The following is a 15,145-nucleotide window of genomic DNA, read 5'->3' as shown; positions in this document are numbered from 1 at the left end:
ATTATACAATAAAATTAGCCTTTTTTTTCTTTTAGCATACAAGTCTATGAATTTTAACACACATAGAGACTTGTGTGACCACCACCACAATCAGTACAAAGACAGTTTCATCACCTTAGAAAACTTCCCTTCCCACTTCCCCTACCCCAAGTCCCTAATGACTATATATGTTCTCCATCACATTGCATTTTAATGCTTATACATGTCTGTCATTCTCACTATATGGTCAGCTCCTCAGAGTAAGGACTATATCCTATTCATCTTGTCTCCTCTAGGCTTAGCACAGTACCCAGTACATAGCCTGTGCTTATTAAATATTTGAAGGATGAATGACTTAATGTCCATGCAGCCACACAATGAATCCTTAATAATTCTTAGGATAGAAAAAGAAAGCTGAAGAAAACCAACATTAGCTTTGTTCTATCTAAGAAATCGTAAGTCTTTTTTTGACAGAAATCATGATTTTTATGATTGTAAGAAATTATAAAAAATGCTGTCTGGTAATTGCCACTTGAGAGAATGTATTGAGTCACACAAAATGAATAATCTCCATAAAAGGAGTTCAGCAAATGTTTAATTACACTAAAAATATACTGCTGGTAAGTTCGAGCATGGAAATTAAAAGGAAAAAGTTAAGCATGCTTCTTTGTCTATTACCTATTTCTATATTCCAGAAGTCTAAAATTCTTCCCCAGAATCTCTAATATATTTTCCAGGTATTCTTAACTTTATAAGGATCTTCTACACTGTATTTAGAGAAACTTAATATTCACACTGTTACTTTTGACTAAGGTTTCAGTTTCCATGCTTTTCCCAAAACCAGTGTCATCTTTATCTAAAATTTGTTTTACTTAAGCCATTAATATTGCAAGTGATACTTGGTTCTTGTAGCTAGTGCCTTCCCTAGAGCATATTTAGTTCTTTTCAGCTTCAGATTTTTCTTTTTTTCCCTTCAGTGTTTATTGGTGTTTCCTTTTTCATTAATCACAATACTGAAATGACTCTCTATATATCCTTTTTATCCTCTTAATTTCACCCACCAGAACATTATCTCTTACAAATTGAGCCCTTTGCCAGTTTCATGTCACATTTCTTTAGGCAAATAAATGTTCTCCATATGCTTAGCATATACTCCTGAGCCCTGTAGCCTATTACCCCTTTTAAAACAGAAATGGGGAAACAGCTGTTTCTCAATTCCTATAAAATATGTCCTGTTTTATAGATCACACTGAGCAGTTCTATTTTGATGTCTGCAATATTACTTGGTCCTTGAAATTGTGAATTTCCTGGACCTGAATTTTCCCTCTCACATTTGGGAAGGAGAGATCAATTCTACTAGTTGTTTCATTGTGTTATACAGGCCATGGGATCTTCTCTGTCATTTATTTTGATAGCTAACTGGAGGTCTCACATGGAAGAAATGCCTTCTTCCTTACAGCACAACAAAGCTTTGAAGTCTTAAGATTGTTGTTGTGTGGTCATCTTATTCAGAGTTTCAGCAGATGTGGATTGAATATTACCTGTGGATTCTATGCTACATGAAGAGCAAACAAGGATGAAAGAGCACCCTGCTTTCAGGTAGCCCACAGTCCAGTAGAGAGGACAGATGCAATGTGATGATTGTTCTAATCAAGGGATACCTAAGCTATTATGACCTGAAGGAAGAATTGGCAAACTATGGCCAGAGATGGCTACCTGTTTTCATATATAAACTTTTTTCAAAGATTTTATTTATTTGAGAAAGAGAGAGCTAGAGCACAAGCAGAAGCACTCTCTCTCTCTCTGGGGTAGGGCCAGAGAGAGAGGGAGATGCAAACTCCCTGCTGAGCAGGGAGCTCAACAAGGGGCCAATCCCAGGCCAATCATGACCTGAGCTGAAGGCAGACACTTAACTGACTAAGCCACCCAGGTGGCCCTATATATAAAGTTTTGTTGTAACATAACCACACCTACTCATTTATGTATTTTCAGTGGATACTTTCATTCAAAGTGTCGTTCTGACAGAGATCATATGGCCCACAAACATAAGGTATTAACTACCTTGTCCTCTAATAAAAAGTTTGCCAGTTCCCGGCTTAGAAGAAGGAACATCAAGAGTATATGTCACCAGAGAATAGAGTAGTAGAGAACAATGGCAACAAAGGCAAACAATGGCAACAAAAATGTTCTTCAAGGGATGCCTGGGTGGCTCAGTTGGTTAAGCCTCTGCCTTCGACTCAGATCAACCTTAGAGAATGACAGCATTTTAAGGACTAGGTTCTAGAAGACAGTGCATGAAGTTATGGGTTGAGAACCAAACTATATTGTGCCAGAAAACAAAGGAAGAGTGTCAGAAAGTTGAGGGTTGACATCAGTGTCAAAAGCCCCAGCACAATAAAGTAAAATGATGGTTATGATGATCTTTTCCTGAGAGTTTATTTGTGTGCCAGACTGTATGCTAAGCAATTTACATTCATTATGTCAGCATTCCATGTAACAACCCTATAAGGTAACCCTATGATATTCCCATTTTATAGATGAGGAAACTAAGGCATAGAATGAGCAAGTAACTTTTCCAAGGCCACATAACTTTAAATGGCAGAGGTGGGGTTCTTATCCAGGGAGCCTTACTCTAAAGAGCCTCTATTTTTAATCCTGTGCCATATCCAATTTGACAATTAGGAAATTAGTGGTGTCCCTAGCAAGAATAATTTCAGTGGTGTGACGTAGGTGGAAGAAAGCCCATAGAAGATTCACAGGCAGATCAATGGATGGATTGATGCAATGGCCAGGGTTTAGCATATGTATGATTTGTGTTATGATTAAATGAAAGTACTATAACAAGACAGTGAGGAAGGGAAGAATGATTAAGGAAGATGTTAGAACAACTGATTAAATATTTGAAAAGATATTAAGTTAGAGCTTCACTTTATGTTATGCAACAAAAAACTTGTTCATAGGATCTAAATGTTTAAAAAAAGATTAAGCTGTACAAAAAGATTAGATGAGAGTATCTACTTTGGGATGGGGAGAACTTTTGAAACAATTGCACTGAAAAAATATGATATATTTGAATATTTGATCTCCTTATAATTTAAGACATCCATAGATCAAAAATAATTTTAAAAATTTAAAGATAAGATAATCTGGAATCTTGATTAGATAGTAGAGTAGGAGGATCCTGACCTCACTTCCTCCTATGTACACACCAAGGTTCAAACTACATATAGAGTGACCCTCTGAGAACAATCTGCAGGTAAGCTGAATAGCTCTTCCACAACTAAAGATGTAAAGGAAAAAACCACATTGAGAAGGATAGGAGTAGCAGTAACATGGTCTGATCAGGACCCATACCTCTGATATGGTGACTCAATCCTGGAGGGATATCACAGGCATGATGGAGGTCTCTCTGGGGAACAAGGGGTTCAAGGCCCACATTAGGTACACTCCCCCTGTCCTGAGGACCTGCACTGGAAAGAGGAACCCTCATAGCATCTGGTTTTGAAAATAAGTGGGTCTTAACTCTGGGAGAACTGGAAACTATAGGAAACCAAAACTCTTTCTTAAAGGGTCTGTGCACAAACTCACTCAACCCAAAACCCAGCACAGAGACAGCAATTTGATAAGCGCCTGGGACATAAATGAGGATTTGTTGACTAACGTTAGAGTGTATGCCAGAGGAGCAAGGATCTGTTAGAACTTCCTCTGGAAACTCAAGTACTGGCAGGCACCATTTTTCTTGCCCTTCTGCCTAGCTGGCCTGACACTGGCAGATGCTAATTCTGCCACTCTCCCTCTACCTTGCTAACATTGCTTCCCCTACAGACTGGCCCACCCAACCCACCCACTCCAGCAGGTGCCCCTTCAAAGCATCTCCAGCCCTACCACACCCAGCGGTGACCTTGGCCAGGATTGGCATCCTGCCAAAGAAGCTCCTTCCATAACCTCTGGCTGGCCTCAGCAAAGACAGGCATCCCCCCAAAGTGGCTTGTGCCCAGGGGGCCAGTCCCAGCCACTAAAGGGCACACACAGCCCACATGAGACACCCCTAGAGTGCCTCATTTTGGTGACCGGGGGTATGGGGGGTAAATCGTGCTTATGGGCCCCACAGGACGTCTTCTTCATAAGACCACTCCTTCAAAACCAAGCAACATAGTTCATCAACCTAATACATAGAAACAAAGAGTTAGGCAAAATGAGGAAACAAAAGAATATGTTCCAAACAAAGAACAAGATAAAACCTCAGAAAAAGAACTAAATGATATGGAGGTAAGCAATCTGCATGATAAAGAGTTCAAAGTAATAGTCATATCATACACTTCTCACTGAACTCAGGAAAAGGATAGATAAACACAGTGAGAACCTCAACAAAGAGTTGGAAAACATAAAAAAAAAAAATCAGAGTGGAAGACTGCAATAACTGAAATGAAAAATATATCACAGGGAAGCAACGGTAGATTAAAAGAATGCAGAAGAATGAGTCAATGATCTGGAAGAGGGTAATAGAAATCATCCAAGCTGAACAGCAAAATATTGTATGTTAGCTAAACTTCAATAGTAAAAAAAGATCTAACAACTTTAAAAATTAACCTCAACATTAAAAGACTCATACAAATTGATAAAGAAAACATTTAAAAGCTTTCTTGACAAATGAATAAAGGTTAAGAATATTCTATTCGTGGGGCGCCTGGGTGGCTCAGTGGGTTGGGCCTCTGCCTTCGGCTCAGGTCATGATCTCGGGGTCCTGGGATCGAGTCCCGCATCGGGCTTTCTGCTCGGCAGGGACCCTGCTTCCCTCTCTCTCTCTCTGCCTGCCTCTCTGTCTACTTGTGATCTCTCTGTCAAATAAATAAATAAAATCTTTTAAAAAAAAAGAATATTCTATTCATGTAAGAAATACTACATGGCTTATAAAAAGAATAAACTCTTCCCTCAGTCATAACCAGATGAATGCAAATTAAAATGCAGTCATTTTTACCTAGGCAGTGCTTAAAAATTCAGTACTTGCTGGGGTGTGATGAAACAGGTTTTGTTTTCTTTTTAATAGATGTTGATGACTTACAAAGTACCCTAAAACTTTATGGAAAACAGTTAAGACCCTTACAAAACATACAGAGAGGGAGACAAACCATGAGAGACTCTGGACTCCAGGAGACAAACGGCGGTTATAGAAGGGAAGGAGGTAGAGGGATGGGGTAACTGGGTGATGGATATCACTTTCATTTCTGATTTTATTTATTTGGGCCCTCTTTTTTCTCCTGACATGTTGTGATGAGCCCTAGGTGTTATATGCGACTAATGAATCATTGAACACTACATCAGAAACTAATTATGTACTTACTATATGTTGGATAATTGAACATAATAAAATTTTTAATAAAATAAATACATTAACATACGTACCTTATTACAATGTAACTTCCCTTTAGAAATCTATTCTAATTAGAAATAAATAAAATCTAATCAGAAATATGTAAAATCTTAAAAATCTATTACAAAGGCAGATATTGGAAATAATGTAAGTAATGGTAGAAAAACAAATAGAGTATAGGCAAATAGTGGCAACAAGAATGTTCTTCAAGGGATGCCTGGGTGGCTTAGTTGGTTAAGCCTCTGCCTTCAACTCAGATCATGATCCCAGGGTCCTGGGATTCAGCCCTGCATCGGGCTCCTTATTCAGCAGGGAGCCTGATTCTCCCTCTCCATCTGCCTGTTGCTCTCCCTGCTCATTCTCTGTCTCTCTGAAATAAATAAATAAAATATATTTTTTTAAAATGTTCTTCAAGACTACTAACATGAGAAAGTGCTCATGAGATAATATTAAAAGGTCAATACTTATGTAAGATATGTAATTTCAAATATGTAAAGTTGTATGCCTATATACATAACACAGTATACCTACTGTGTATACCTATATACATAATACAGAGACAGAACAAAAGGCAGAAATGAATGTAATAGTGGATCTCTTGTTCTACTGGGGCCATCTTTTTATAATGGTACCAAATTTTCTAAAATTTCCACAATCAGTATATATTACTTTTAAATCGGAGAAAAGGGTTAAAAAAATTTTATCACCGAATTGATAGTGTAGAATTGACAAACTCAAGTCTTGCTTTATCCTCTTTTATTTATTCACCCCACTAGACTGTTACATCTCAGTTTTATCCCAAACTGTCGTGTAAAACCTCAGAATTATGGTTCTTAAAGACCATTCCAAACACAAATCCTATGTATTTCCCATGTAGATGGTAATTAGTTGATAGGTTAATATCCTAAAGCCCCGTTTCCAGTAGGAAACTAAAAGGATGATGCAAATAAATTATCTTGTTCTAAATTACACAAAAAGCAGGTAATTTCTGGCCTTTTCCATTGAAAAGCTGGTTAAGAAAGTTAAGCATTCTGATGCAGGGCATGTGAACATTACACCCACCTTTAATGATTCACAAGATGTACATTAAGGGCATACATCAAGTAATCTATAGGTAGTTGAAGTCTCTGAAGGCTACAAGGAAGTCCTAACAGAAACAGTGTGCTTTTACATTGTAACATTTCCTTGGGATCACACTTTATAACAAGAGTGAGTGGGTAGCAGGTCTAGCTGCAACCTCATAGGCTTTTTCCTTATGAAATTTCTGTTCAGGGGACATGATGTAACTTGCATACCCATGTAACAGGCCATGTTCACCTATATTTTTTAAAATGTTACCCTATCCTTCTATACTTCAACATTCTACCTCATTCTGGAAATTTTGACATGTCCAGGATATATAGCGTTCTTAATAGAAATTGGCCTGAACCAGAAGAGAATCGTAAATCAGAGCACTATGACTTCATCAGTCCAGAAATGAGAAAACTGGCATAAAGTAAGTGATTTTCCCAAGATCACAAAAGTTGGAATAGAATGTAAGCCTTCTATAGAGGGCCTCTTTCATCACTCCTCTATACTGGCACTTCCCAAAATATGTACGCAGAGCACTGTTCTGGGAGCTGTTAACGGTTATGCTGCGAAGAGCAGAGTTCAGGGGTGAAATAAGCCTAAGGGTGACTTCATTTCCATTCCCACACTTGGAGAATAGCAATGCATATTAACATATTAAAGGACAAGGCAAATACCGAACCAGACAGGATGTGGGAATGAAAAGCATAAACCAGAAGTAGTCTAGCAAGCCAGGATATATTTTCTGCCCAGCTCAAATGCAGGATAGAAGCAGGGATGGTGAGGGAGAATTAGTTACTGATATAATCTGGACTAAATGAGTCCAAAGCCCCAACAGGGCTTTGTTTTGGAGAAGGGGAGCTGCTCACCACATGCATCAGCTTCTGCTCCAGTGTAGATGAGTGTATTCAAATTTAAGAACATACATTATTATATTCAACTAGGCTCTATGCACAAAGCCCCGTGGATTCTAATATCCAGCTTAGAGACTGGTACAACCAGAGAGCTATAAAGTTTGCTTTTCAAGTTAGATGAGCAGTACTGCATAGGGGTTAAGGGGCCCTAAATTAAGACTGCCTAGATCCAAATCCCAGCTCTCTCACTAACCTTGGGCAAATGCCTCAGTTTCCACCTCTGTAAAAGAGATTTTAATAACAGTACCCATCTCATAAGATTGATATGCAAATTAAATGAGTTAATGTATGTAGAGCATTTAGAACACTGTCTTGCACAAAATGAGGACTATGTAAGAGTTTTTATCATTATATTAGTTTCCATTCCAGGAACAAAGAATTTATGTAACAGTGCTTCCAAATGTACCAAGTGTGCTCATCCAGTAAACATAATAATTCTATTAAGACCCGAATTGCCACTGCCAGCACCCATGGCTCTACTTACCTAACTTTGACTGCAAAAGTTGACCAGAAAAAGTTAAATTTAAATTAATCATAGTTTGAAAACTGAATGTATCAACATTCAAATTAGGAAGGAAGAAGAAATGAACTCAACATTAAAGACTAAAATTGAGGCCATCTTGCCCAAGCTTTTTATCTATTTTTTTTTAATCTAAAAAGAAAATAAGATTTCTTTTAAATGCCTGATTGTTGGACAGACAACAACCAGTTAGCCATTCTTGCTGCTACATGAGTTGTCCTCTGATGAGTTGTCCTCTGATGTCTACATGATCTTCACTGCATTTTTGTAACTTCAAGATAGAACAGGTCTTGTGACACCATGATTTTTTACATTAAAGGTCCCTTTCTCTGTTACTGTAGCCCAGGCTTAATTGTGAGAGTTTGCCCAAAAGCTCAGGTTCCTGTGGCTCTGAGTGCTTTGGCCCTGACGTGGGCTGGTGGTTACTGAGGAACTCTTGTGCATTTTTTAGAAGGGAGGAAGGGAGAGAGGAAACGAAAGAAGGAGGGGAGGAAGGAAAAAGAGAAAAGAAAAGTATTACTAACTTGAAGATTTAGTTTTGCTGACATGGAACTGGCAACAGAAATTTTGTAGCACTTAAGCTCTCCACAAAAAGAAGGTGAAACTTTTTCTTCAGCCATGCCTTTTTTTTTTTTTTTTTTTTTTTTTTTTTTTTCTCATTTTATTTATTTTTTCAGCGTAACAGTATTCATTCTTTTTGCACAACACCCAGTGCTCCATGCAAAACGTGCCTTCTCCATTACCCACCACCTGTTCCCCCAACCTCCCACCCCTGACCCTTCAAAACCCTCAGGTTGCCCCAACCTCCCACCCCTGACCCTTCAAAACCCTCAGGTTGTTTTTCGGAGTCCATAAGTCAACAAGAATAGGTCCACACCCCGTCACCTAATAGTAAAATTTACAAGTCTTAGTGACAAAGAGAAAATCCTGAAAGCAGCCCGAGAAAAGAAGTCTGTAACATACAATGGTAAAAATATTAGATTGGCGGCAGACTTATCCACAGAGACCTGGCAGGCCAGAAAGAGCTGGCATGATATATTCAGAGCACTCAACGAGAAAAACATGCAGCCAAGAATACTCTATCCAGCTAGGCTATCATTGAAAATAGAAGGAGAGATCAAAAGCTTCCAGGACAAACAAAAACTGAAAGAATTTGCAAACACCAAACCAGCTCTACAGGAAATATTGAAAGGGGTCCTCTAAGCAAAGAGAGAGCCTAAAAGTAGTAGATCAGAAAGGTACAGAGACAATATACAGTAACAGTCACCTTACAGGCTAATAATGGCACTAAATTCATATCTCTCAATAGTTACCCTGAATGTTAATGGGCTAAATGCCCCAATCAAAAGACACAGGGTATCAGAATGGATAAAAAAACAAAACCCATCAGTATGTTGCCTACAAGAAACTCATTTTAGACGCGAAGACACCTCCAGATTTAAAGTGAGGGGGTGGAAAACAATTTACCATGCTAATGGGCATCAGAAGAAAGCTGGAGTGGCAATCCTTATATCAGATCAATTAGATTTTAAGCCAAAGACTATAATAAGAGATGAGGAAGGACACTATATCCTACTCAAAGGGTCTGTCCAACAAGAAGATCTAACCATTTTAAATATCTATGCCCCTAACGTGGCAGCCATGCATTTTTGAGGTGTTCTTATCAATCTCAGTACTTTGCTTTCAAAGTACTTTCTCTTGACTTTCTTTCGGAGTTTCAGAACCCACCAAGCTACTCCAGTTCAGAATTTTGCAAGCATTTCATTCCAAATTTACTAACTTTAAAGTTTTCTGTGGGAACTGGCACCATATTTTGTAAGCAAAGTTTGGATCCGTTGCTAGGGACATCTTCAGCTATGAAACTAAGAGCATTATTGGAATGTAAAGTAGGCTGTAGTAGTTGCCAATAGACATGGCAAAATTAGAGGGGGAAAGGAATCCCCCCTCCTACATTCCTCATCCCAATTCAAAATGACAAGAAAATTTCTGATAGTGTCAACTCACGGGGTTTTATATTTACAAGCATTTGTTTTTTCAGATCTTTTGGAGAGAAGATCTTGAGAGAAGGAAGAGGTAGAACATGCCCAGTTTCTTGCAGTATATGAGAGTGAGAAGTCAAAAAAGGAAAAGATGGTAGCTAGGAAAAACAGAACAAGAAAAAACTGGAGAGGCATATCCCAGGTTACATATAAAGCCTGATGAACCACTACAAGCCTGTGGAAGACTTTGAATAGGCCAGTGTATTTATACCTGAACCTGGAACTCGTGGCCAGAAAAGGCCGGAGACTAAAGGTTGAGCCTGCCCAAGCTTCTCTGAACAGCTGCTCCCGAAGCAATCAGGTACCATGAATTGGGCACAACAGACTTGGCCTTAGGTTTGCTGCTCCTCCTGCCACCAGTCACTGAATTCTTCCTTTGCATACCAGATCCTGCTCTCCTTTTCTTTTCCTTTTTCCACATTTTCCTCTCTCGGTAAAAGCTGCAACTACTTGCTAGATTATAGCCCTAAAATGTCTTGTTTCTACTTTTGAAGGATGGATTGAGTTGAATTTTGGAGGATGGGGGTAAGGTTTTGATAGAAAACTAGAGATGACAAGCAAAAAAGGAGAGCTAACATTCTGAACAGAGTAAATGAGAGATAACGCTTACAGAGAGTATTCTTTTCTGGCATGACCTACTTGATTATAAGTACTTATTTTTTAGTCTTGGTATAGCTGTAGTAATTATTTTGAAAAGTGTACAAAACAAAGGATGGAACATGACCTCTGTTAGTATAAGTTGATCAGAATTGAGAGCTCCTTCTTTCATTGGATGCACTTTCACTGTTTGTCCTTCCCTTCCTCTCCCCTCAACTTTTCCCTGTCTGCTGTTTTGCCATTGTGACCCTTAGGGCCTTCACTGAGTTCACTCTTCACAGGGTCGTGTTCTTTGGATGTGGGAATCGTGTTCTTTCTCAGTGATGCTGGTGGGAGTCCCTTAATGAGCTGGGAACAAGCTTCTTGAAGAATAGTTCCCAGTCCTGATTCTCCTGGCCAAATAAAACATTCTGGCTCTTAGGGATGAGTAATTTTAGCAAAAACACTTTAGAATGTTGAAGTACAGCTGTGTCTCCAGTATTATTTTTCATCATTTATAGTTAGATTTCCCAGAGAACAGCTGACCCCTCTAGAAATAAGAACACTCCCTCAAAGAAGTGAAATTGAACTAAATTAAACAAGATGCATTTTTTAAAAACTGAGTCACAACTTAATGAACAATTCAACCAATAGGAAGTTGTAATGATTCTAAACTTACCTGCACCAATATACCTATGAGATGTGTAAATAAAAATTGGTAGAATTGGGGGCACCTGGGTGGCTCAGTGGGTTAAACCCTCTGCCTTTCACTCAGGTCGTAATCCCAGGGTCCTGGGATCGAGCCCCATATCGGGCTCTCTGCTCAGCAGGGAGCCTGCTTCCTACTCTCTCTTCCTGCCTCTCTGCCTACTTGTGATCTGTCTAATAAATAAGTAAAATCTTAAAAAAAAAATTGGTAGAATTGCTAGACAACATGGACTAATTCAAAATAAGAGTGGGAGATGTTAATGCACATGTTGATAAAACAAAAATGTATACACATATAACATATTTGAAAACCAGAATTAACAAGTTTATCTATGATCATAGGTATCTATGATCATGTAGAACTCTGCGCCTAACAATTAGAAACTATATATTCTATTCAGAAACGCTTTGAAACACTTTTTTTTTTTAAAGATCTTATTTATTAATTTTGACAGAGAGAGATCACAAGTAGGCAGAGAGGCAGGCAGAGAGAGTGAGAGGGAAGCAGGCTCCCTTCAGTGCAGAGAGCCCGACGTGGGACTCGATCCCAGGACCCTGAGATCATGACCTGAGCCGAAGGCAGCGGCTTAAACCACTGAGCCACCCAGGCGCCTGCTTTGAAACACTTTTTAATTGTTTATGTACTAGGCCAGGGCCTGGCAAACTGAAGCCCATGGACCAAATTCAGACAGGATATGTTTCTATAAATAGTTTAACAGAACACAGCCATGCCTATTCATTTATATATTGTCTAAGGCTGCTTTTGCACAACAGCAGAGTTTGAGTAGACATCATTGCTCTGCAAACCCTATACCTATTTACTTTATTGCACTTCACCTAAAAAGTTCACTGGTCCCTGTGCTAGAAAATAAAACAAGTCATAAAAAATATCAAAGAATTGGTATGCAAGCCATTTTTCTAATCACAGTACCAAAAAATGATAACTAAAAAATCTGTTTGGAAATTTAAAAATGCACTTCCAAATAACTCATTAGTCAAAGAAAAATCATTATAGAAACTTTAAAAATATTTAGAATTGAATAACTATGAAAATGCTATACATTTAAAACATATGGTATTCAACTTAAGTTATATTTAGAGAAAATACATAGGCTTATGCTTATATCAGAAAAAAGAAAGTTTAGTGGGCTAAATATCCAACTGCAAAACAGAAAATCAATAGAGTAAACCCAGAGAAAGTTAAGAACATTGGTTCGGTAGAAATCAAAAATGCAATAGAAAACATCTATAAATACAAAACCTGGTTGTTTGTTTGTTTATTTGTTTTAAAGACCTCTCCATGGTTGAACAAGAAAAAAATAAGGTGTAAATAAAAAATTGGACACAGGAAAAAGAGGATATAACTGCTTGCAATGATCAGTGCCAATAAATTTGAAAAGTTAGATAAAATCGCCAAAAATTTTCACTTACCAAAACGAAATTAAAAATAAATAGAGGAGCGCCTGGGTGGCTCAGTGGGTTAAGCCTCTGCCTTTGGCTAGGTCATGATCTCAGGGTCCTGGGATCGAGCCCCGCATCGGGCTCTCTGCTCAGCAGAGAGCCTGCTTCCCCCCTCTCTCTGCCTCCTTCTCTGCCTATTTATCTCTCTCTCTCTCTGTCAAATAAATAAATAAATAAATAGAAAAATGTTGATAATCATATAACCATTAGAAACTGAAATATTTGTTAAAACATACCCATAGAAAGAATACTACACTCTGCTTGTTTTATTGACACATTTTACCTACTATCAGGGTATATAAATATTAAGGCATTTTATTTTAAAAGTCTACATGAAATTTTAACTCCCCTCCCAAAAATAACTGTTATTAAAAAAGAAATATCTCATGACCAACTGGGATTTGTCCTAGAAATAATACGAACAGTTTAACATTATCCTATTTTTATAATTCAGCACATTAACAAATTATAGGAGAAATCCTGCATGATCCTCTCAATAAATGCAAAACCAAAAGCATTGCATTAATTTTAACACCTATTCATGATTTTAAACAAACTCTTAGCAATCACAAAGTAGAAGGAAACATCATTGGGGCACCTGGGTGGCTCAGTAGGTAAGCGTCCAACTCTTGATTTTAACTCAGGTCATGATCTCAAGGTCCTGAGATGGAGTCCTGCATCTGGCTCTGCACTCAGCTTGAGATTCTCTCTCCCTCTCCCTCTCCCCTTGCCCTGCTCATGCTCTTTCTTTCTCAAATAAATAAATAATTTGGTGGTTTTTTTTTTTTTTTAGGAAACATCATTAAGCTGTAAGCAACATCTTTTCATGCAAAGGTAGTATGGGTGTTAAAATTGTAGAATCTTGGGATTTAAATCTCAGCTCTGCTAGTTAGTTATTAGTTGTTTGACATTGCATAAGTGTTACAAATTATTTAATGAATTAGCTTCTGTCATTTTTTTAAAGTCAGATTGATTGGGGATTAATTGACGTTCAGTATAATTAACCCTTTTTGTGTACAGTTCTGTGAATTTTGACTGATGAATAAATACAGTTGTGAACTACCAACACAGTTAAGATATAGAACATTTCCATCACCCCTGAGAAGTAACCCATCTCTAGTCCCCAGTAACTATTCTTCTGGGGTTCCTATAATTTTTCCTTTTCTAGAATATTAAATAAATGGAATCACGCATTATGTAGCCTCTATAATTTGGTTTGTGTTTCATTTAGCATCATACCTTTGAAATTTGTCCATTGCTGTTGTGTGTTTCGTAATTTGTTTTGCTCAGAAACTGTGAGAACTGAGAAATAGAGTTCAACAGGTCACTAGCAAGAGCAGATCAAGGTTTTTGTGACACCTGAGCTTATACAATTTAAGGGGCCCTCTCTTAGAAAAGGAATACAAAATTACTGATACAAAATTAAGTATGAAAGTAATTGTTTTAAATAAGAAATTACAACACTACTGCTGTAAACACGGGAATTCTGAAATTTTTCATTATACTTGTCCCCATCAAATAGAAAAATATATGTATGTTTTCTTGAAAACTATATAAAGTACACCATCTATTGTGTTCCTACAGGAAAAATGGGAACCTAATTCTCTGCTTATAGTTTTATATTTTTTTAAAAGATTTTATTTATTTATTTGAGAGAGAGAGAGAGCATGAGAGGAGAGAGGTCAGTGGGAGAAACAGACTCTCCGGCGACCAGAGAGCCCAATGTGGGACACGATCCCAGACTCCAGGATCATGACCTGAGCAGAAGGCAGTTGCTTAACCAACTGAGCCACCCAGGAGCCCCTATAGTTTTATATTTTTGATGATTGGAAGGATTTCCACTGACTAGTTTTTGGTTTCATACATCCTGGTTCTCCTCCAGTGCCTGCATAGTTCTAAGGAAGGGTGCTATGGGTGTGTTTGTGTCATGATCTACAGCCTCTGACCTTACACACTTTGTCACGGTGTCTGGTGAGTTGGCATAGGGTGGTAGGAGTATTCCTGGTAGCATTCCTATAGTAGGAGAGCTAGCAATAATTTAACTGTAGACTATATGATTGTGAACTGTGTAATATTCCACTAAACTCCAAACTAAATGCATGCCAACCAACTCTCTCTATCTGGATCCCCAGAATGTTCACTTCCACTTCAACACCATTCATTACAGGATATGTGAAAGAGGTGAATTCTGAGTAGAAATAGACAGTGGTCTACTTATTTGAACCACAATATATCTTTCTTTTGCATATTTTCTGAGAAAATTTAACTGTGTGATCCATTGCCAAGGGCCTTACCAGGGCCTAGAAGGGGTTCGTGCAAGCAAGTGCTTTGAAGCTTAAGGGAAATTGCTGGGAAATTGGACTTCCAATATTTCTCATAAAGAAGATGAAGGCAGGGATTGAAGAAAAGAGGAAATATGTGCAACTTTTAAATTTTGCTTGCTCTTTCTGCTTTGGCTCGAAAAGGGACAGGATACTTGACCCCTTTATTGGAAGAAGAGTTCAGGCAG

General features: G+C 38.1%; 1 protein-coding gene across 6 annotated transcripts in view; it reads left to right on the top strand.

Moving 5' to 3' along the window:
- The window catches only part of CMSS1 (cms1 ribosomal small subunit homolog), a 384,493-nt gene that overhangs the window by 321,666 nt on the left and 47,682 nt on the right, over positions 1-15,145 (top strand). The window contains exon 2 of one of the 6 annotated variants that reach the window (XM_046002291.1): positions 13,430-13,470. The exons of the other annotated variants lie outside the window; for them this stretch is intronic. The gene's annotated coding sequence lies outside the window, so the exon portion shown is untranslated. The remainder of the gene's footprint in view (positions 1-13,429; positions 13,471-15,145) is intronic. 6 annotated transcript variants of the gene reach the window in all.

Source organism: Meles meles, chromosome 4 (assembly GCF_922984935.1).
Source record: "Meles meles chromosome 4, mMelMel3.1 paternal haplotype, whole genome shotgun sequence".
NCBI lineage: Eukaryota > Metazoa > Chordata > Mammalia > Carnivora > Mustelidae > Meles > Meles meles.
The sequence above is the reverse complement of the archived record's forward strand: the minus strand, read 5'-3'. Positions and strand labels throughout refer to the sequence as shown.